This window comes from Lampris incognitus, chromosome 6 (assembly GCF_029633865.1).
Source record: "Lampris incognitus isolate fLamInc1 chromosome 6, fLamInc1.hap2, whole genome shotgun sequence".
NCBI lineage: Eukaryota > Metazoa > Chordata > Actinopteri > Lampriformes > Lampridae > Lampris > Lampris incognitus.
In genome coordinates this window covers 36,552,871-36,576,777 of record NC_079216.1, presented here as the reverse complement: position 1 = coordinate 36,576,777, position 23,907 = coordinate 36,552,871, and the positions used below count along the sequence as shown (strand labels likewise).

The 23,907-nt window shown below is 50.4% G+C and overlaps 1 pseudogene; it reads right to left on the bottom strand.

The window, feature by feature from the left end:
* Window positions 1-18,220, bottom strand: part of LOC130114521 (peroxisomal succinyl-coenzyme A thioesterase-like) — a 40,101-nt pseudogene extending 21,881 nt beyond the window's left edge.
* Window positions 18,221-23,907: the final 5,687 nt, after the last annotated feature.

Here is a 23,907-nt window from a genome sequence, read left to right as displayed (position 1 = left end):
TAAGCAGTTCAGAAAATGGATGGATGGTTTGTAACTTACAGATAGCTAAATACACATTATAAACAAAGTTTATAATACATTATAAGTTCACTCATAGTATAAACATGGGCTTAACAGAAGATGTTACTGAAAACGGTTCAACAAGCATCCTCTTTCCAGCTATTGACTATGTGGGTCTACCTTAGCTCAGGTCTACTTCCTGGGACCGGGGTCATGCTCCACAGCAGACACATGGGCTCCACTCCATCATAAGTCCCTCCCAAACTCGGATCAGTGGGAACTATGAAGAGGGACACACAATCTTTGAAAATTTGAAAAAAAAGAGAGAGAGAAAAGACACACTGTCTTTTTTCTCTCTCTCTCTCTCTCTCTCTCTCTCTCTCTCTCTCTCTCTCTCTCTCTCTCTCTCTCTCTCTCTCTCTCTCTCTCTCTCTCTCTCTCTCTCTCTCTCTCTCTCTCTCTCTCTCTCTCTCTCTCTCTCTCTCTCTCTCTCTCTCTGAATGATGTCTTCTCTTTTCACTTTTTCTGTGTGTGAATGGTGTCATGTGAGTCTCCCTTGTGTGCACATGCAGTCGGTTCTCCTCCCAGGACTCCGTGGTGATGGTGGTCGCCACTTGGGTGCTGCCTGACATTCCCCTCATCACATTTTCTTTTTATATATCTTATAAATCCATATTTATTTATTTTTTACATGATGATGCTGGTCGCCTGGCTTGGGTCCTGGACTGTTCCGGTGGCGTCTGGACACTGCTTGGCATCCTGCGCATCATATTGTTCATACATTTTATAAGTCCATTATAATTCTTTTTATCCTGTTTCAATGTTGTATTCTGTAAATTGTGTAAACACAACATCCATTGCACGTTGTCCGTCTTGGGAGAGAGAGCCCTCCTCTGTTGCTCTCCCTGAGGTTTCTTCCTATTTTTTCTCCCTGTTAAAGATTTTTTTTTGTTTTGTTAGGGAGTTGTTTCTTATCTGATGAGAGGGTCTAAGGACAGGATGCTGTGTTTCTGTTAAGCCCACTGAGGCAAATTTGTAATTTGTGATATAGGGCTATACAAATAAAATTGACTTGACTTGACAATCACATTTAAAGAACACCTGCAGTTGTCTTAAATTCATTTCCAATGCATCCCTGACATCTAAGAAGTCAATATATGTGATTTTTTTAATTGCAAAAAAGTCCATAAATATTTTCAATCTTTATTCCCAAACAGCCTCAACCTCTTAGTGAAATGCCCAATCTGTCACTATAGTGAATGACTGAAAGCATTAGTGTCACAAACCCCCCTCCCCTTCCTGTTTTTGTATAGGGTGAAACCCACCTTTATGAGACATAGTAAACAGCATACAACCCAGTATGTCCCGACCTCCACTCCCTGACTCACCTCAGTGGCAGCCTCAATAATCACCACCTAGCCTTAACACTAAACTTAACTATTTAACCTTAATCCTAAACTTAACCACAGCCTAATCTTAAAACTTAAACTTAACCACTGTTATTTTAGTTGCTGCCACTACTGCATGAAAATTGACTTTTATGCGCACATTGCACAGCATTTTCAATTGGTGTTATTGGTAGGCTGCTTGCTGAGAATGTGAATCAGAAGTCCTTGCCAGTGACAACACCACCAGAGCAGTTCAAAGTTATGCTCTGGTCTAAGCAAGTCATGTCTGCTACTTTGGTTTACCAACCCCTGGTTCTCTCCTCTCTACCAACCTGCCCAGCACATTGTTAGGATGAGGGAGGGATTTTGCAGAACTTCAGTTGGGGACCTTTTTGGTCTGCAGATCTTGACATTAAGACATGATGGAATTAAAAGATAGTTTTGGGACTTACTGATTGTAGATCTAAAACAATGGCAAAGTAACATTTAGCACATTTTTAACACTTCATTGTGTATATTGACCAAGCCTGGATTATAAAATCCATGAATCCCTTTGTGTCGAAGCTTTAAGTGCAGTTTTAAAAAAAAATCTAACTCAATTATTCTTAATATTTTACATATTCAAGTGCACTGTGGGATCATGGGCTGCTAGGCACCAGGGACGCCCTGATGGTAAATCCGGAGCTGATATTGACTTATGCTATTGCGCAAATATAATGTCTAAAAGCCTTGGACATCAAGAGTTTGTTTCAAGTCTGTTTCAGATTGGGGAAATGTTTTTGGCTCCATGGATTATGACCTCCATGTGCCCATAGCCACGGGAAGTAAGGGTGCTGAGGGTGCTGCAGCACCCCCTGGCATGGAGCCCAAGAAAAATTTGTGGGGGGGGGGTAAAAATAAATATTTTAAACAAAAAATATATAAATAAAATTCATTTTATTCATTCGTCAATTCATTGGAAACATTAATAACTTGACTGTAAAAAATATGTGGCCTAAGCCATAATGACAACAAGCAGCAATTGTCTCATGACGGCACCCGTCAGTGACTCAGTCAGGTCAAGTGTCTGAACACCAGTCCAAATGGCGCAAAAACGCATTTGACTTTTTTGGGAGACAGAGATTGAGCCTCGAGTTGGCGGATCAAGCGGAGGAGGAGGACGCAGATTTGGAGCCTAACCCAATTAGGCCTACCAGCAGCAGCTGTAGTACCTCCGAAGTGGCCACCACATCTGCCCAGGACCCGCGCTAATTCAAGCTAATGTCACGGCAGTAGCAAGACAAAATGCTAGCGTTAACATGGTTTCAGTTGAGGCAATCACTCCACACCAACCAACTTCAGTTTTCCTGGAAAGCAGTTTGGAAAAGAGACGTTTTCCCATTCATTCAATGCAAACTGGTTCAACAAATGGAGGTGGCTGCATTATATTGAGGAAGGTGATCGCATTGTCTGTTTTAGCTGTGTGAAAGCAGTGGAGAAACGTTTCATCAATGAAGATGTGTAAGGTTTGACAGCAGTTTTGTCAAGGGAGGCTTCACAAACTGGCAGAAAGCCGTAGAAAAATTCAACGAGCATGAAAAGTCTAAACCACATAGTGATGCCATTCAAAAAAATCGCTGTTCTACAAGACATCCCAATTACTGCCCTTTTATCTGACGCTGCCCGCCCAACTGAAGATACAGCAAGGCATGTTTTAGAGCTGATGTTCAGGTCAGTGCTCTTCCTGGGAAAGAAGGGGGTGGCTTTTCGGGGTGACAGCACCCGTGATGGCATTTTGTATGAACTGATACTTGAATGTACCTACAACCTCCCAGGAGAGAGACGGTGGATTGAGAGGAGAGGTAACTGGCTCTCGGACACAATGAAGTCATTCAACAGTATGCCTGCGCTATTCAACGTGAGATTGTATCCCGTGCCAGAAATAGTCCGTACTATGGACTCCAGTAGCAGTTCTCATTGATGCTGCAGTATGTGGATGAGAACTTGGAGATTCATTCTGAATTCATTGGATTTTACATTGCCCCCAACAGCAGCGGAGAGACTCTTTTCAAGTGCATCAACGATGTATTTATCAGGCTGAACATCCCAATTGAGCGTCTCCATGGATATTGTTTTGATGGAGCTTCTAACATGTCAGGACTGTTTTCGGGTGTTCAGGCATGGCCAGTGGTGGATCTAGAGATTTTTTTCTGGGGTGGCAAAGGGGTGGCAAGACTGTGTCCCAGAGGTGGCAGTTGCCACCCCTTGCCACCCTGTAGATCCGCGCCTGTGAGGTGGAGGGGGATTCCAAATCGGCGACTTCTGTTTGAGATGAGTTTGGTGCGGGTCTCATTGACCTTCACCATGCATGTACATAAAATATACTTTAAAAACATATTATCTGATTTATAAATGGAGTGGCAACAGGGGTGGCAAGACTGTGTCCCAGAGGTGGCAGCTGCCACCCCTTGCCACCCCGTAGATCCGCGCCTGGGCATGGCTAAAAGAAAAATGCCCTGAGTCCCTCTTCATCTGCCAACCATTCACTTGACCTAGTTCTTCAGGAGGCTGCACGTGAGGTGGGCCTCATCACTGATTCAATGAACTTTGTTCAGGGCATAGCTGCGGTAATCCGTGAATCAGCAAAACGAAGGAGTCCATGTTTGGCTGCAGTGAGATTACCATACTGGCTATATGTCCAATAAGATGGTGCATATGAACAATAGCTATCAAACGTGTGTGTAGTGCCTACAGAGAGATCATCAATACACTGGAACAGCTTAAGGATGACAAAAGTGTGAGGGGAGAGACCAGAGCTAAGATCGGAGGCCTGCTCAAGCAAGCAATGAAGGCTAAAACCTACTATAGCCTCCTCTGTTGTGAAGCAATATGCAAGTCGGTAGCCAGGAGTTTGCAGCATACCAAAGCCAGCGCACTGGGCATCCTTGAGTGTGCCGAACTGCTTAGAAGGCGCATGGAGGCCCTTCGGGATGATACAGTGGTGGATAACATGCTACAACAAACTGTATCCACAGCAGATACAGTTTGTTGTAGAATGTTAGCATAAAATGCCAGGTGAGTACAGGGTGACAAACCCCAGCCTGTTACTGACACACGGCAGAGCCAGAAGCGGACACACAAGTTGCGCAACACTCATGGGGACGAGAGTTCTATGAAGCTGTGGACTTGGTCACAGCAGAAGTAAAGAGGAGATTTGATCAAGATGGTATGAAAACAGCAGCTCTCAGAGAAACGGTGCTTATTAAGACAGACAACAAGGAACAAATAGTGGCTATAGATTCCCTTCACCTTCCCTTGTACTTTGACAAAGCGCGACTGGAGATCCAGCTGAAATTGATGGGAGACCTCTGCAGTGATTCTCCAAGACAGTAAAAGACACCGCAACAACTATGGCTAAACTCAATCCACAAACAAGGGCTCTTTTCAACAAAGTTGAAAACCTCATCAAACTCTGCCTAAGTCTCCCCATCTCAGCTGCTTCATCGGAGAGGACATTTTCCGCTGTCCGCCGTCTGAAGACATGGTTACGCACAACTGTGGTGCAAAAAAAGACCGAACCACCTTGCTCTGATGCATGTTTATGGAGATATATTGTTGGACATTGATGCCCTCATGAGGGACTTTATCAGCGCCAACCCAGAGAGAACTCCACGTTTGGAGTTCTGCATGCAGGCCGGCAGTAAGGCAAGACAATTATATATTTCTTGATTGGAGATTGTGACTGATAAGCCTGTGTATGGGTCGATTTTTATATGCTGCCGCCACGCAGCCTGCAGTTGTGTTTTGGAGATTGTGCTTTGGCTATAGGCATACATATTACGTATGTTTATGCGTTTGTTTGTTTTTTTTATGCTGCCGCCGAGCAGCCTGCATTTGTGTGGTGATGTGCTTTTGTGTGTCATGTATAAATGAGTGTTGATGTTCAGCATCATGGTCAGCGTACAAGCACTCCGCATAGAAAAGCAGCGCCCATAACGTTAGGCCTGGCACCACCGTGTGTGTGTGTGTGTGTGTGTGTGTGTGTGTGTGTGTGTGTGTGTGTGTGTGTGTGTGTGCGTGTGCGTTTGTGTGAGAGAGAGAGAGAGAGAGAATTTGGCCCTCAGCAGCAACTAATCTCACATTCTAGTCATTTATCAATGTTTTACTTGAGCGTCTAGGCTATGCACAGTCATAACATCAATCCTGGCAAAACTCGACCCCCCCGCCTTTTTTTCTCAGCCCCCCCCTGCTCAAAATACGTTCCCGCGACTATGCATATGCCCCAGCACGATTATCCCAACCATCAGACTACAATACATGTTCTATACATACTATCACACAAGCCCTGATTTTTGTCTCTTTTACCTTTTTTTAGTGGGCTTTCTGCTGATTTTGCAAATTTGGTCGATTTTGCAAATATAGCTTTTCTTCCCATTCACCACCAGTATCATCGTAACTGACACATGACGGTGACCTGAGCTCTGTGAAAAAACAAAACAAAACAGTTAAACACTGCTTTTTGTATGCCCCATGCATGTCGTCCAGTCACAGTTTTTTTAATGAAAAAAGTTGAGGGTTATTTGTCAAATATTCTATTATTATTCTATGATTACTATCATTACTATGTGGCAGGATGAGGAAAAAACACAGGAGACGAAGGCGAGTTTGCTGTTTATTCCTCAGCTCCAAAACCAAACTACAGCAGGAACAACCACGCCCCCAGCTCACAGTCCTGCTGGGTGAGAGGCATAGTCCCTAGTGTCCGCCACACAGCCCCCCCCCCCGAACACCCAGAAGGGACTCCTGGAAAGAAAATTAGTGTCTCACTGGAGGCTTAAGCAGCCTGCCATAACGGCTGCGCCGTCCCTCAGCCGAAACAGTAGGTGAAACACTGTCCAAAGTCGGCTGAGAAGCAGAACGCTGAACCGTGAAGACACTGCCGGGGTCCTGGAAGGAGGATGACCCTGACGGGGAACCTGGGCCGGAAACACAACTTCGCCTGCCACCCTGTGCGCCGGTTTAAGCCTATCAAGCGTGACACGCTCCCTACGCCCACCCATATCCAGCACAAAACCCTTTGGACCCGTCTCAAGAACCCGAAATGGGCCATCGTATGGGGGTTGGAGGGGCGAGCGGTGAGCATCATGCCGTACAAAAACAAAACGAGCCGACATGAGCTCCGCAGGCACGAACGACCGCGGAAAACAGTGGTGAACGGGGCCTGGAACCCGAGTGCTGTCGGACAAAAAAGGATAAACGGCCGGACGGGGTCGAGGAGCGGAACTCCCAGGCAAAAATTCCCCAGGGACGCGGAGCGGCTGACCGAGCACCAGCTCAGCGGGCGAAGCGTCGAGTTCCTCCTTAGGAGCCGAGCGCAACCCGAGCATAACCCAAGGTAAACGATCCACCCAGTTACCATCCGAGAGCGCAGCGCCGCCTTGAGCGACCGGTGAAGCCGTTAGCCTGAGGGTGGTACGCGGTAGTGCGGTGTACCTGCACACCCAAGGATCGCGCAGGTGCCGACCAGAGCTCTGACACGAACTGGGGGCCCCTGTCTGAGGTGATATCTGACGTAGCGACCCAGGAGGAAAGAAAAGCGCGTGCAACATCCGAGGATGTTGTGGAGGACAGAGGGACAGCCTCTGGCCACCTGGTGGTCCGATCCACCATTGTGAGCAGGTGCGTAAAACCCTGTGAAGAAGGTAGAGGGCCCACCAGGTCCACATGCACGTGGTCGAAACGTCTGGCCGGGATCGGAAACGGTTCGAGGGGCGACTTAGTGTGCTGGTGGACCTTAGCGCGCTGGCACGCTACACATGCAGCGGCCCACCCCTTTACGTCCTTGCGGAGGCCAGGCCAGACGAACTTGGAACCGACCAACTTCACCGACGCCCGAACTCCAGGGTGCGAGAGGGAGTGAATCGAATCGAAAACTCGACGGCGCCAGGCCACTGGAACAACGGGGCGGGGGCGGCCGGTGGAGACATCGCAGAGGAGGGCAGGACTGCCTTCCTGCATCACAGCGTCCTCCAGCTTGAGGCCGGTACGCGTTGACCTAGGGGCAAGGACGTCCGGGTTGCTGGGCTGGTCGGCAGCCATAGCGGAGAAATCCACACCGAGGTGCACAGGACACACAAGCACACGCGACAGACAATCAGCAACAGGGTTGGACTTCCCGGCCACATGCTGAATGTCCGTTGTGAACTCGGAGATTGCCGCTAGGTGGCGCTGCTGACGAGCAGACCACGGCTCAGTCACCTTGGACATGACGAAAGTGAGCGGTTTATGATCCACATAAGCCGTGAATGGGCGACCCTCCAGCAGGAAGCGGAAATGCCGGGTTGCAAGGTGCAGTGCCAGCAACTCCCGGTCAAAAACGCCGTACTTGCGCTCGCTATCTCGCAGTTTGCGGCTAAAAAATGCGAGTGGCTGCCACGCATTCGCCACACGCTGTTCAACCACAGCCCCCACGGCTATGTCAGACGCATCGGTTGTAAAAGCTATGGACGCCGTGGGTGTGGGATGGGCGAGGAGGGCAGCGTTAGCCAGGGCGCACTTAGCTCCGTCAAAGGCCTGGACCCGTTCGGGAGTCCAGTCGACAGGGTCGTTAGCCTTCTTAAGCCGCAGGGCTTCGTAAAGTGGCTGAAGGTGTCAAGTATCGGGAAAGAACCCAAAAGCAGACGGGACAACCAGGTAAGGGAAGAATCCAGTCTTTATTGAAGTGACCGATCTCGGGGGTAGAGCAGGAGGTGGCTCTGTGTCAGGTAGGCAGGCAGGCAGAAGTCCATGAATGGCGACGTTCCAGCGAAGACTGGTCCATAGTGGAGGCCTTTTAAGGGTGAGGGCGATTGCCGGGGTGAAGGGGGGGTCAGCAGGTGTCAGCTGGTGTAGCAGGTGTCAGCTGGTGTAGCAGGTGTCACGGGCGATCGCTTTGATGTCAAGGGCGAGAGGCTGTGACAGTACCCCCCCTCCGAGGGGCGCCACCGGGCGACCTACCAGGCCCGTCAGGGTGCATCCTGTGGAAGTCCCGGATGAGGTTCGCGTCCAGGACAAGGTGACGAGGGACCCAACACCTCTCCTCTGGGCCATATCCCTCCCAGTCCACGAGATACTGCAGGCTGCGACCGCGGCGACGAGAGTCCAGGAGACGACGAACGGTGTAAGCCGGATGATCGTTGATCATACGAGGAGGTGGGGGCGGGGGGGCCGGAGGAACTAGAGGGCTGGTAGAGACAGGTTTGAGGCAGGACACATGGAAGGAAGGGTGAACCCGGAGAGTGCGGGGCAGCTTCAGACGGACCACAGAGGGGTTAATGACTTTGACAATGGGAAAGGGACCAATATACCTGGGGGACAGTTTTTTAGCGTCCGATCTCAAGGGTAGATCCTTGGTAGAGAGCCATACCTGGTCACCGGGGGAGTAGTCCGGAGCAGGGCTGCGATGACGATCCGCCAAGCGCTGGTAACGGCCAGAGGCCCTGAGCAGTGCAGCACGGGCTCGCCGCCAGGTCCGACAGCACCGACGGACATGGGCCTGGACAGACGGAACCGGAATGTCTACCTCTTGAGAAGGAAAAAGGGGGGGGCTGATAGCCGTAAAGGCATTGAAAAGGGGACAACCCAGTAGCAGACGATGGCAAGGTGTTATGGGCATATTCTACCTAGGGAAGTTGTGAGGACCAAGAGGATGGGTTGGCAGACACCAGACAGCGGAGGACAGTCTCTAATGCCTGGTTGGTCCTCTCGGCCTGGCCGTTGGTCTGAGGATGGAACCCCGATGACAGGCTGACGGTGGCACCGATGGCAGAGCAGAAAGCCTTCCAGACAGCAGAAGTGAACTGGGGGCCACGGTCAGACAATATATCACGGGGAAGACCGTGGACCCGGAAAACCTCCCTGACCAGCAGATCCGCAGTCTCTCGGGCCGAAGGCAGTTTAGACAAGGGCAAAAAGTGAGCAAATTTACTGAAGCGATCAACAACAGTCAGTACAACGATGTTACCGTCGGAGGCGGGCAGACCAAAGATGAAATCCAAGGACAGATGCGACCAGGGACGGTGTGGAACAGGCAGGGGGCGCAGCAGATTGGCACTGGCCCGAGTGGAGGGCTTATTTTGGGCACAAACAGGACAGCCAGAAACAAAAGACCCAGTATCCTCTGTCATGGAAGGCCACCAGAACCGCCTGCGGAGAAAGGCTAGGGTACGGGTTACTCCAGGATGGCAGGTAAGTTTGGAAGAGTGAGCCCACTGCAACACGCTAGATCTAACAGCGTCTGGAACAAACAAGCGCCCGGGGGGACCGTTACCTGGGTCAGGCTGAGTCTGTTGTGCTGCCATGACCTCCCTTTCAATGTTCCAGGTGACAGCCGCAGCCGCAACCACACAGGTAGTGGGAACGATGGTGTCAGGTTGGAGCTTGGGCTCAGACTCCTCCCCATGCACACGAGACAGAGCATCGGGCTTGGCATTCCTGGAGCCAGGTCTGTACGTCAAAGAAAAATTAAAACGACCAAAAAAGAGCGCCCACCTGGCTTGGCGTGCGGTGAGTCGCTTTGCTGACTGGATGTATTCCAGGTTCTTATGGTCAGTCCACACTATAAAAGGAAGCTCAGACCCCTCCAGAAAATGTCGCCATTCCTCCAGTGCCAATTTCACCGCCAGGAGCTCACGATTCCCCACATCATAGTTCCTTTCAGCTGGGGAGAGACGGCGAGACAGGAAGGCACAGGGGTGTGTCTTGCCATCCTCACTGGAGTGCTGAGAAAGGACGGGACTCCAACTTGAAATTCTGGCCGATGACCAATCAATATGGGGACTATGCTTAACCAGCCAGGGATGACCAAGTATAATGGGAACAAAGGGAGAATTGATAACGAAAAAACTTAACTCCTCTTGATGGTTTCCCGACAACAGGAGGCGCACAGGCTCGGTCTTAGAGGTTATCTGGGCCAGGAGACGTCCATCCAGGGCATTAGCTTCAAGAGGCTGGTCCAGACTCACAGTGGCAAGACCTAGCTGCTTCACAACACTTGCATCCAAAAAGCTTTCATCAGCTCCAGAGTCAATTAAAGCCAAAAGTTTAGTGTACAGACCTTTAAAACTGATGGTAGCTTGCAACTGGGTACGTGGACGAGGAGACAGAGGGCAGACAGTTGGGCTCACGAGGATCCTCCCCCTCCCTCGTGAGCCTGCTAGTTTGACGGAACGGTGAGGGCAGGAGGCGAGAAAGCGACCAGGCTGACCACAATACAAGCAGCTGTTCTCGGTGATGCGGCGTTGACGCTCCTCCGGGTTGAGCCGGAAGCGGCCGAGTTGCATCGGCTCCGAAGCTGGGGAAGAGTCACGCCTCGGGCTTTCTCGGAGGACGGCAACCTCAGTTGAGTGAGCTCGGCCCCCAGAGTTTGGAGGTGTGGCCCGTGGTAAGTTGTTGTGACCTGGAAAGCGGCGCGTCCTCTCTCTCCTCCGCTCCCGGAGACGGTTGTCAACACGAATGGCCAGGGTAACCAATTCCTCCAACCCTCCAGGCTCGGGGTAGGAAACCAATTCGTCCTTTATGGATTCGCTTAGCCCGTGGGAAAAGCCGGCCTGGAGGGACTCGTTGTTCCATCCGCTCTCCGCTGATAGCGTACGGAACTCAGCGACGCTGCGGGAACCCTGGCAGAGAGAGATCAGTCTTTTTGACGCATCCTTTCCCCGCACGGGATGATCAAAAACCTGGCGAAAAGCAGTGGTGAACTCAGCGTAGGATGAGGAAGTGGAGGCCCGCATCTCCCACACCGCTGTAGCCCAATCCAGGGCGCTTCCCCGGAGAAGACCCATGATGTAAGCGACTTTGGCTCCATCCGTGGAATATGATTGGGGCTGCTGGTTAAACACAATCTCACACTGCATCAAAAAAGGGCGACAAAGTCCAAAATCTCCATCATACTTATCGGGCGGGGCAACCCATGGTTCCTTAGCCGAAGTTGATGGCGCTGGAGTGGCGGAGCTGGAGGGGCGGATCCCGGGCTAGCGAAGGCACTAAGTTGGGTCTGGATTCCGGAGATCTTTAAGCTGAGCCCACGGAGGGCGTCAGCCATCCTGTGTAGCACCTGGCTGTGCTGGCGGAGGACCGATTCCTGGTTGGCTACAGCCTGGCAGACCGTGGCCAGGTCTGTGGTGGAATGGTCTGCTGGGTCCATAGTGGCTGGAACGTACTGTCAAGTATCGGGAAAGAACCCAAAAGCAGACGGGACAACCAGGTAAGGGAAGAATCCAGTCTTTATTGAAGTGACCGATCTCGGGGGTAGAGCAGGAGGTGGCTCTGTGGCAGGTAGGCAAGCAGGCAGAAGTCCATGAATGGCGACGTTCCAGCGAAGACTGGTCCATAGTGGAGGCCCTTTAAGGGTGAGGGCGATTGCCGGGGTGAAGGGGGGGGTCAGCAGGCGTAGTAACCGATGGAAAATCCGCCAGCAAACTCTGAAAAACATCCCTAATGCTAAAAAGTTAGCGTGTGTTAACGGCCCGGCTCCCCCTGTCTCGCACGGAACAGTGGCGAAAGACACAGCATCAATTAAACGGCGGTTTGCAACATCAACCAGCAGACCATTAGCACACAGAAAATCCGCGCCGATAATCGGAACAGTAATGGCGGCCACTGCAAAGTCCCACTCAAAATGGCGCCCGTGGAAACAAACAGTCACCAACCTTGTGCCAAACGTCGCAATGGACGAACCGTTAGCTGCACTTAACTGTGGGCCGCCGCCTTCGGTCGACCTGTCTGTCTTAGCAGGAGGGAGTAGGCTCTTTTGCGAGCCTGAGTCCACCAGAAACCGTCTTTCTGACATCGTGTCCTTAATGAAGAGCAGCTCACTACGTCCGCCAGCGCCCACAGCTGCTACTGAGCGCTGGCCCTGGAGTTTCCCGGCGCCTCAAACATGCACGGAGGGACGCAGCGCCTCGCCTTGCCGCCGAACCGCTGGTGGAAGAAACAGAGGCCGCTCCTGCGCCGTCTCCGGACAGCCACTTCAGCCACCACTGCCGGGTCCGCGTCCTCCGACACCGGCTGCAGAGGCTCAGATGCCACACTCCGCACAGAGAACCGTCTGGTAGCCAGGAGCACCCGATCGGCCTCCTCAGCCAAACCTCGGCAGTCACCAGCGGCCAGACTAGGGGAGTTAGCCAAAGCCGCGCGCACAGGAGACGGAAGCTGGCGCAGGAAAATGTGCGGGAAAAGGAATCCACCTTCGTCCGAGCCTAGCAGCGACAGCATATTGTCCATGAGATCCACAGCCGTCCCGTCGTCCAAACCGGATAGGGAAAGGATTCTATCTGCCCTCTCTGCGGCAGATAGGCTGTACCTCCGGAGCAGAAGATGTTTGAGGGCGACGTATTTATCGTGTTGCGGAGGGGCGCGCAACAGCTGCATGGCCCGGCGTGTGGACTGCTGGTCCAGCGCAGCGACGACCAAATAGTATCTGGAGTCGTCCGCGGAGATTCCACGCAGGTGGAACAGCGCCTCGACATGCTGGAACCACGAAGCCGAGTCGCTCTGCCAGAACTCTGGGAGTTTCACAGCCGCGGCGAGAACGGCCGGCTGTGAGAGTTGGGGCGGCGTGGCCGAAGTGGATTCACACTCCTCTTCTGCTCCAAACATGTTCAATTCGGGGTCACCAATGTGGCAGGATGAGGAAAAAACACAGGAGACGAAGGCGAGTTTGCTGTTTATTCCTCAGCTCCAAAACCAAACTACAGCAGGAACAACCCTGCACCAGCAAGCCCGGGAACGTAAACCACGCCCCCAGCTCACAGTCCTGCTGGGTGAGAGGCATAGCCCCCAGTGTCCGCCACAACTATCTATATACTATTCTATCATTATTATCATTCTGTGATGCTATGGTGCTATATATGGGCTGTTGTTTATGACCACGGGGCCACAACACTAAGTCGTTCTCCATTTTAATGTTTTTAATGTAATTTAATTATTCTTAATATTTTGCATATTCAAATCAGAGGCCCTCTGGGTGTCCGGGACGCCCCGATGGAAGATCTGGGCTGGTCGGTACTCGACGCAGGTTTAGCAAGTATTTGCTGGGGAGGTCGACCTGTCCTAACAGTAAAGGACAGACTGTGGTGGACACGTATTGGGGATAGAATTCACCCCAGGAACTAAGGGTTAAGTCAGGGTTGCCCTGGCAGGTTAACGCAGGGTTAAGTTATGGTTGTTCAGCCAGTTTTCTGGTTATTCTTGCCACCTCCGCTCAGTCGAGCTGTGGTTTTGTTGTCTCTCTGATTTACCGTTGATTAAAGAAAGTTGCCTACACGGCTAAAGTGTGAACCTACGGTCTTCTCCGTTCCTTTGGCTCTACACTGGTGACCCCGACGTCAGTTTTCGGATAAGTTTTCTGAAACCACACACATTATGGCTACGAACGCCGTTGCAATTAAACTGCCGGAGTTTTGGGAGTCTTCCGCGGCTACATGGTTCGCGCAGGCTGAGGCACAGTTCGCGCTCAGAGACATAACAGCAGACGTGACCAGGTACTACTACGTAGTGGCAGCGCTGGGGTGCGCTACGGCTTCCAGGATAAGCGGTTTCATAACCAACCCACCGGCTGATGGTAAATACGCCGCACTTAAAAATCTCCTCCTTGAAACTTTTGAACTGTCAACAACGGAGAGAGCACGTCGCCTCTTCGCAATTCAGGGCTTGGGAGATGGCAAACCATCGGAGCTAATGAGCAGGATGTTAAATCTACTGGGTCAAGAAAAGCCGTGTTTCCTGTTTATGGAGCTTTTTCTGCGCAACATGCCGCCCCACGTCCAGACTGCGCTCGCTAACTCCACCATCACTGATCCCCGTGAGCTGGCAAAGGAGGCTGACCGATTCTTCGTCGCTACACAACGTTCCTCCCACCCCGGGGTGCTGGCTCCTACCTTCACTGGCTCCCCGCCCGACATCGCGGTCGTGGCCCGACGGTGGCGCCACAGCGTCAGACCGCTACAAGCCCTCTAGACTCTGTATGTACCACGCTCGATTTGGTGCGAAAGCTAAACGGTGCCGTTCCCCCTGCTACTACAGGCCGATGGGAAACGAGAGGGCCAACACTCAGTAGTGGCCATGAGTGTTGGCGATACGAGCAGGCTACTCTTCATCCTCGACACCATCTCCGGTCGGCGATTTCTCTGTGACACGGGCGCACAGAGAAGCGTGCTCCCTGCTACTGACGTCGACATCATGGGCGGGGAGCGGGGCCCCCAGTTGGCGACGGCTGACGGCAGCCCTATCCACACCTACGGCGTGCGGTCTGTAGAACTGTGTTTTGGTGGACGACGTTTCACGTGGGAGTTCGTCTTGGCCAATGTAACGCTTCCCCTCCTCGGAGCTGATTTTTTTGTGCGCTTACGGTTTGCTAGTGGACATTCAGAACAGCCGTCTGGTCGACGCCTTAACCTTCTCCCCCTTCGCATGTACGCGGGGGGAAGCGGCCTATGCAGGTCTAGCCAACTCTCGCTCAGAGGCAGACAAGTTCAACCGCCTCCTCGCTGAGTTCCCTGACCTCACCCAGCCTACCTTCTCTGCACCCACCGCTAAGCATGGGGTGGAGCATCACATTGCTACGAAGGGGCCTCCGGTCTATGCCAGAGCCAGGCGTCTCGACCCCGCCAAACTCGCCATTGCCAAGTCTGAGTTCGAGCACCTGGAATGCATGGGGATCATCCGCCGCTCTGACAGCCCGTGGGCGTCCCCACTCCACATCGTCGCTAAGCCTGATGGAGGTTGGCGCCCATGCTGGGACTACCGCCAACTAAATGATGCCACCACGCCCGACCACTATCCTGTCCCGCATATCCAGGACTTTTCTGCAAACCTGTCTGGCAAGCGCGTCTTCTCAAAAGTCGACCTGGTCCGTGGTTATCATCAAGTTCCCGTGCACCCCTCGGACATCCCCAAGACAGCGGTGACTACCCCATTCGGCCTATTTGAATTCCTACGAATGCCATTTGGACTCAAAAACGCAGCCCAGTCCTTTCAGCGGCTGATGGATTCAGCGCTCCATGGCCTTCCTTTCATCTTCGTCTATTTGGACGACATACTCATCGCCAGCGCCTCCGAGGAAGAACACCTGTCCCATCTTCACGCCCTCTTCACACGCCTCAGCCAGCATGGGCTGATCGTCAACCCGGCGAAGTGCCGGTTCGGGCTGACGGCCATTGATTTCCTCGGGCACCGCATCACTGGGGACGGGGCGGTCCCCCTGCCCTCAAAGGTGGAAGCGGTGGCGGCCTTTCCACGCCCCCAAACAGCTCGTGCGCTCAGGGAGTTAATCGGGATGGTGACATTCTACCACCGCTTCATTCCCCGAGCCGCCTTTATCATCCGGCCACTGTACGAGGCGCTGAAAGGCAAGTCCCCCAACCAGGCGGTCGACTGGACAGCAGAGCGGGACCGTGCGTTCACCGAGACTAAAGCTGCGCTCTCCCAGGCTACCCTGCTAGCGCATCCTTCACCTACAGCGCCTTTTTCCATAACCACGGATGCATCGGACTATGCTGTTGGTGCGGTTCACGAGTAGTTGGGGGGGGGGGCTTGGCCGCCTTTGGCCTTTTTCAGTCGCCAGCTTACACCCCGAGAGCGCAAGTATAGTACTTTTGGCAGGGAACTCCTCGGTCTCTGGCTCGCCGTCCGGCATTTCCGGTTCCTGCTAGAGGGCCGCGAGTTTACTGCGTACGTGAACCACAAGCCCCTCACGTTTGCCATGTCCAAGACGGCCGAGCCATGGTCCGCTCGCCAGCAGCGACAACTCTCCTACATTTCAGAATTCACTACCGACATCCAGCACGTCGCTGGTAAGTCTAACCAGGTAGCTGACTGCCTTTCTAGGGCAGTGATTGGAGTGGTCCACCTAGGCCTGGACTATGCACAGATGGCCGCTGACCAGGCCACGGACCCGAGCATCCTCCGTCTCCGGACCTCCGACACGGGGCTCCGCCTGCAGGACGTTCCTTTCAGCGACACAGGTGTCACCCTTCTGTGTGACATCCAGGCGGTAAGCCATCCGTGCGCCTGACCTCTGCTAAGTTTGTGTGGGAGGGACTTAAGAGAGACGTGAAAGCGTGGGCCGACTCGTGTGTTGCCTGTCAGCGGGCTAAGATACACCGCCACATTAAGGCGCCCCTGGAACGCTTCGCAGTGCCGGAGAGACGATTTGACCATGTCCACGTCGACCTGGTTGGTCCCCTACCACCCTCCCATGGGTTCACCTACCTCTTCACTGTGGTGGACAGGACTACGCGCTGGCCTGAAGCTGTTCCCCTGGCATCCACGACGTCTGCTGATGTGGCCCGGGCTTTTATTGGGTCGTGGGTCTCACGTTTCGGTACGCCTTCCGACCTTTCATCTGACCGTGGGCCACAGTTTACCTCAGAGCTATGGAATGCTGTGGGTGAGGCTCTGGGCGTCAAGCTTCACCGCACTACCGCCTACCACCCTCAGGCGAACGGCCTATGTGAGCGCTTCCACCGGTCCATGAAGGCTGCGCTTCGGGCTACTCTCAAGGACTGCAACTGGGTCGACAAGCTCCCATGGGTCATGCTGGGCCTGCGGACCGCCCCGAAGGAAGACCTACAAGCCTCCTCTGCGGAGCTGGTGTACGGCACGCCGCTGCGAGTCCCAGGTGATTTCATGCCCAACGCAACGCGTCCCTGGTCAGCTGTGGACCAACGAGCCTCCTTGCTGGATGGGGTCAGAGCTTTCACACCTGTCCCTACCGCCCAACACGGCGCTCCGGTGTCCCAGGTGCCCCCAGGTCTGCAGTCAGCGGACTACGTGTTCATCCGTCACGACGCACACCGCCCCCCTCTGCAACCCCCTTATGACGGCCCCTTCCGCGTCCTGGAACGGGGAACTAAGCACCTAGTGGTGGATTTTGGGGGCACGGCCGAGCATGTTTCAGTGGACCGAGTTAAACCCGCATACCTGGACTTGACGCAGCCGTTGGAGTTAGCCCAACCTCCTCGTCGCGGTCGTCCCCCGGCTCTGCCTCCTCCCCCCGTGGAGGCCCGCGCTGCCTCTTCTGCTCCTCAGGCCGACCTCCACAGGCCCGTGTCAATGCCTCCCAGAGACACTCCGGCCCCTGTTACCCGGAGCCGCCGCGGACGGCCTGTCGTCCCCCTGCGCCTGCCTGACTTCGATTACTAGGGCGAATTCTGGGGAGGCTCATGTGGTGGACACGTATTGGGGACAGAATTCACCCCAGGAACTAAGGGTTAAGTCAGGGTTGCCCTGGCAGGTTAACGCAGGGTTAAGTTATGGTTGTTCAGCCAGTTTTCTGGTTATTCTTGCCGCCTCCGCTCAGTCGAGCTGTGGTTTTGTTGTCTCTCTGATTTACCGTTGATTAAAGAAAGTTGCCTACACGGCTAAAGTGTGAACCTACGGTTCTTCTCCGTTCCTTCGGCTCTGTTTTTTTTATGGTCACAACCATACAATATGTCTTTGGACAAAGTACTGATTGAGGGTCTCTGATAGTTTTGTCATGTCATCTTCTTCCTTACCGCTGTGCTGAGAGAGAGAGAGAGAGAGAGAGAGAGAGAGAGAAATGAACGTCATCGGTGTTCACAGTATCACACCAACTGTGAACACCGTAAATGTTGGTTTCATCGTTCAGCACTGGTCTTACCATTCACATTCCCTGCAGCATCGCTGGCGTAGTGGCCGAACCCCTCCCAGTTGTCCCCCTGCTCCCATTGGCTGAGTGCTCGGAGGATTAACCCTTTACTGGGTGACGCGTTCTAGACCAGTACGGTGATCTTCTCATCCACCAGCCCTCTTGATGGTTGGACGGACAGACGTGGATACGGTCTATGAGACATCCTGTCAAACATTTTCTGTTGTGTTCTCTTACCTGGCCAAGTTGGTGATGTGCGAGAAAACAGAAAGATAAGGAGAGCTCAAAACTACTCATATATATGATGGAAGAGGCAAAACGAGCCAAAGCGAGAGGTGCCAATGCAAACAGACGTAATTTTCGTTTAATGAGGCACTTAATTTAATGAAGGAGGTATGCCTTTGGGTAGGCAAACAGCCACAGGGTAAAAAGTGCCTGATTAAAAAAAAAATGAACAAACCAAAACTCTGTCAATTAACTAAACACAGAAAGCCTGTTGGCCTTTTTTTTCTTTTTCCTGCCAGCAGGCTTTGCAAGGCGTTCCGAAATCTATCCGTTGATAGATGGCCTACAGGATAAACACTCCTATTATGAAAACGTTTTTTTTTTTTGTGACCAAGACCTTATTGATTTTTATAGGCAAGCCATGATAAAATGAACAAAACACCGTTTGAAGAAGATTAAGTTGACAATGACCAACCTTAATACAATAAAAATAAGGATGATATACATATTGTACAAATATAGTTACATGCATACATGTATACATACATACATGCAGATAATATATATAGTACTATATACATATAATAGTTTATAAAATCACCTAAAACCTGAAGTTTAACCACTCAACTGTATTTTTCTTTCCTATTACACGCTAGCCCATTTTTTGCCTTTCTCCATTTACCTTTTGTCCTTTTTTTAATCTATACTTTTCTGTTCCCCTCCTTCTCCTCTGGCCAGCTTTTAGGGCAGGCACACGAGTACATTATACAGTCCTTTGTATACATACATGGGGGGCTGTGTGGTTCACAATTCAAACTCAGCTCTGGAAGCGTGAAGAAGAGCGCAGACACAACAGACTAATAGCAGATATAGTCCAGAACAACAAGGTTAAGGTATATAGTTCACATAGATTACCATTTAGTAGGATGCGCTCATGCGTGAGTGACCACAATTTGTGACGTATAGCCCATGGCGGCAGTTCTGCAGCACTGTAGGAAAAATATGATAAAGTACTTCAGCCTGGTGAATGGTTTTTACATTACATTACCAGTGATATAATTTGCATTAGAATGCACGAGGTTATTTCAATAAATCTAAAAACACTAATTAAAGCCAAAATCGAATTAGTTGTTGTTTTGTCTGTTGGCAAAGCGATGGTCTTCCTGTGTGAGTATGGTAGCTTTCATGTGTTACATTATAGTAATCCCTGAACAGTCTCGGGCAGACAGTTTATGATTGATGAGCGTGTTTGCACCTGGGTGTTGTGAGTTAAATGTCCCACTGCTATTGATGGGTTGCGAACACCAACGTGATTATTCTGGGGGGGTCATGACTCAAAAAGGTTGAGAACCACTGCCACAAGTGAATCCACACCTCATGCACAGTTGTATTTTATTGCCCTGTTATTTTTAGCCTGAATCCAAATTGCAGCACGATACATTACATTTGGTTAGAAGACACATTTATCGACTAGACTGTAACATTGGTCATGCAGAATGTTCAGTAAACTGGTCTATTGACAATACCAATATGACATTCACTGTTTGCATGTACTGTATATGTGAAGCAAATTTATGTGCATGCAAACATATACAAAAAGTATATCAATAAAATTGCCTTAGCTTCCTTAGTAAATGATCATATAATTAGGTGTGTGTGAGAAGTTACATTTTCATTTGTATATGTGAGCGGTTTCATTTCCAGCGGTGAGTGTGAGAGGTTACATTTCCAGTTGTGAGTTTGAGAGGTAACAGCTTCAATTGTGAATGTGAGTGGTGTTCATTGTGGTATATGAGAGGTTCTTACTCATGAGTATGAGAGGTTTTCAGTTGTCATTGTGTGAGGTTTCATTTTCACTATTATGTGAGAGGTGTTCAGTAGTGAATGAGTGGATTTCAGTAGTGTTTGTGAGAAGCAAAATGTTTTCAATGGTGTGTACAAGAGGTGAGTTTGAATTATGGCCTACATGGGCCCCCACACAGGTACGTTGCCTTGCAAAAGTATTCAACCCCCTTGACAGTCATCACTAATATCTGGATTATAAAAGATACTCACACATCTGTTCCTGAACAATATTATTTTTGCGAACCCATAAGCTCTAACAGCATGTTCCCAAAGCCAAGATAAGTTATGTTTTGCTGACTTTTTTAAAAATAAATTAAAAACTAAAATATAGTGCTTGGTTTCCTCCCACAGGCCAAAGACATACAGGTCAGGTGAATCAGCCTTACTAAAATTGTCCCTAGGTGTGAATGTGTGTGTGTGTGTGTTTGTGTGTGTGTGTGTGTGTGTGTGTGTGTGTGTGTGTGTGTGTGTGTGTGTGTGTGTGTGTGTGTGTGTGTGTGTGTGTGTGTGTGTGTGTGTGTTTGTCGGCCCTGTGATGGACTGGCGGCTTGTCCAGGGTGTCTCCCATGACTGCTGGGATAGAATCCAGCATTCCTGCGACCCTGAGTTAAGGATAAACGGTTTGGATAATGAATTAATGAATGACTATATGCTTGCATAAGTATTCAACCCACATATAAATACTTGTAGAGTACCCTTTTCCTGCAATAACAGACACGATTCGCTTGGGGTAAGTATGTACAAGCTTTGCACATTCTTCTGAAGTATTTTTTTTACCCATTCTTGGCAGAGTAGGTACAGGTCTTCCAGGTTGGTGGGATGGCGCCCCTGGACTACGATTTTCAGACTTTGCCACAGATTTTCAATGGGGTTGAGGTCTGGACTTTGACTTGGCCACTCCAAAACGTTCACCTTTTTGTTGCTGAGCCATGCCATTGTTGTTTTAGCCTTGTGCTTAGGCTCATTGACCTGGTAGAGGGTGAACCTCCTCCCAAGCTTCAGTTTTATGGCAGACTGCAACAGGTTTTCTTCCAATATTTCCCTCTATTTAGCTCCATCCATTCTTCCCTCAATTTGAACAAGGTTCCCAGTGCCTGCAGATGAAAAGCAACTCCACAGCATTATGCTGCCGCCATGCTTCACCGTAGGGAGGGTGTTTTTCAGGGCATGAGCAGTGTTAGGTTTGCGCCACACATAATGCTTTGAGTTTTGGCCTAAAAGCTCAACTTTCATCTCAATTGACCACAAAACCTTTACCCACATCCCAACTGGGTCTCTCTCATGCTTGGTAGCAAACTCCAAGCATGCTTTTATATGCAGAGTTTTGAGCAACGGCTTCTTTCTTGCCACCCTCCCAGACAGGCCAGATTTATGGAGAGCCCATGATATGGTTGACTCATGCACATTTACTCCAGTTTCAGCCACTGACCTCTGGAGCTCCTTCAAAGTGATTGCAGGATTATCTGTGGCTTTCCTCACCAGCCCACGTCTTGCTCAGACACTTAGCTTTGAGGGACGACCTGTCCTACAAAGTCAAGTCAGTTTTATTCGTATAGCCCAAAATCACAAATTTGCCTCAGTGGGCTTTACAGCAACACAAAATCCTGTCCTTAGACCCTCGCATCAGATAAGGAACAACTCCCTAAAAAAAAACTAAAAAGAAACCCTTTAACAGGGAGAAAAAAAATCGGAAGAAGCCTCAGGGAGAGATACAGAGGAGGAATCTCTCTCCCAAGATGGACAATGTGCATTGGATGGGTTTACACAATTTATAGAATATAACATTGAAAGAGGAAAACAGAATTATAATGGAATTATAAAATATATGAAGAATATGATGAGGATGCCAAGCAGTGTCCAGACACCACCAGAACAGCCTTGAACCTGAGTCACAGCACCACCATCACCATGTAACAAAAAGAAAAATAGTCACACATCTTACAAGATGTCTGGATGGTGTGATACAGCTTCCACCTTCTGACAATGGATACAACAGTGATCCGTGGTGTAGTAACTTGAACGACATGTATACTTTATAATAAGAAAGCTTTACTTGACTGAATGGGACCGATGCATAGCCGAATTGCAGTGCACTAACCGTCCGCAAGCACTGACATGGCACACACACAATAGACTGATGGACAGAACACATTTACTTCCTGTGTGATGTCCTAAAGGGTCCAGGGACCCCATAAAAGAACAATAATAAAACTAGTCCTGTTTAACTCATTATAACACTTACAACGCATGGGACATCCAAACACTTGGATATTGTTTTGTATCCATTTCCCGCCTTCTGCATTTTAATCACTTTGTCTCTTACTTCAGTATTATGCTCCTTTGTCTTCCTTTTCTGATGGAGTTCATGCCCACTTTTCACAGAGTGCATTTTATACACACTAATTGTGTCCAATTGTGTTTACCTGTGTTTGTTTTAGGAATTATTTGTCATTTGTGTAAACCTGGAGCTTACAGAGCACAAGAGGTTGAATACTTACGCAAGCATTATATTTTAGTTTTTAATTTATTAATAAAAAGTCAGTAAAACATAACTTGTTTTGGCTTTGGGAAGATGCTGTTAGAGCTCATGGGTTCACAAAAACAATATTGTTCAGGAACAGATGTATGAGTATCTTTTATAATCCAGAAATTAGTGATGGCTGTCAAGGGGGTTGAATACTTTTGCAAGGCACTGTATATTTGATTTTTTTTTATTATTTAGATTTGGCTGGTCAAACTCCCATGCCCCCCTCAGCACTTCTGCAAGGGTAAAGAGTTGGTCCATTGTTCCACGGTCAGGACAGAATCCGCATTGTTCCTCCTGGATCTGGGGTTCGACAATTGGTCGGAGCCTCCTTTCAAGCACCCTAGAGTAGGCTTTCCCAGGGAGGCTGAGCAATGTGATGCCTCGATAATTGGAGCACACCCTCCAGTCCCCCTTTCTGAATATGGGAACCACCACCTAGTCTACATGTGTTTTGACCAGCCAGTCTACATGTGTTTTGTGGACTTGGACAAGGCTGATGACCGTGTACCCCGGGGCACTCTGTGGGGGGTACTGCGGGAGTATGGGGTACTGGGGCAATTTCTACAAGCCATTTGGTCCTTGTATAACCAAAGTGAGAGATGTGTCCGCATTCTTGGCACAAAGTCAAACACGTTTTCGGTGGGTGTCGGACTCCACCAAGGTTGTCCCTTGTGTCCGATTCTGTTTGTGATATTCATGGACAGGATCTCAAGGTGCAGCCAAGGTGAGGAGTGTGTCCATTTTGGGAACCTTAGAATTGCATCTCTGCTCTTCGCAGATGATGTGGTTTTGTTGGCTTCATCAGAACGCGACCTCCAGTTTGTACTGGGATGGTTTGCAGCTGGGTGTGAAATGGCTGGGATGAGAGACAGCACCTCCAAGTCTGAGGCCATGGTTCTCTACTGGAAAATCGTGGATTGCTCCCTCCGGGTTGGGGATGAGTTGTTGCCTCAACTGAAGGAGTTCAAGTATCTCGGGGTCTTGTTCATGAGTGAGGGTAGGATGGAGCGGGAGATTGAAAGGCGGATTGGTTCAGCATCAGCAGTAATGCGAATGTTGTACCGGACTGTTGTGGCGAAGAAGGAGCTGAGCCGGAAGGCAAAGCTCTCAATTTACCAGTCAATCTTCGTTCCAATCCTCAGCTATGGTCATTTGCTTTGGGTAGTGACTGAAAGGGTGAGATCACGGATACAAGCGGCTGAAATGAGTTTGCTCCATAGAGTGTCTGGGCTCAGCCTTAGAGATAGAGTGAGGAGCTTGGACATCCAGAGGGAGCTTGGAGTAGAGCTGCTGCT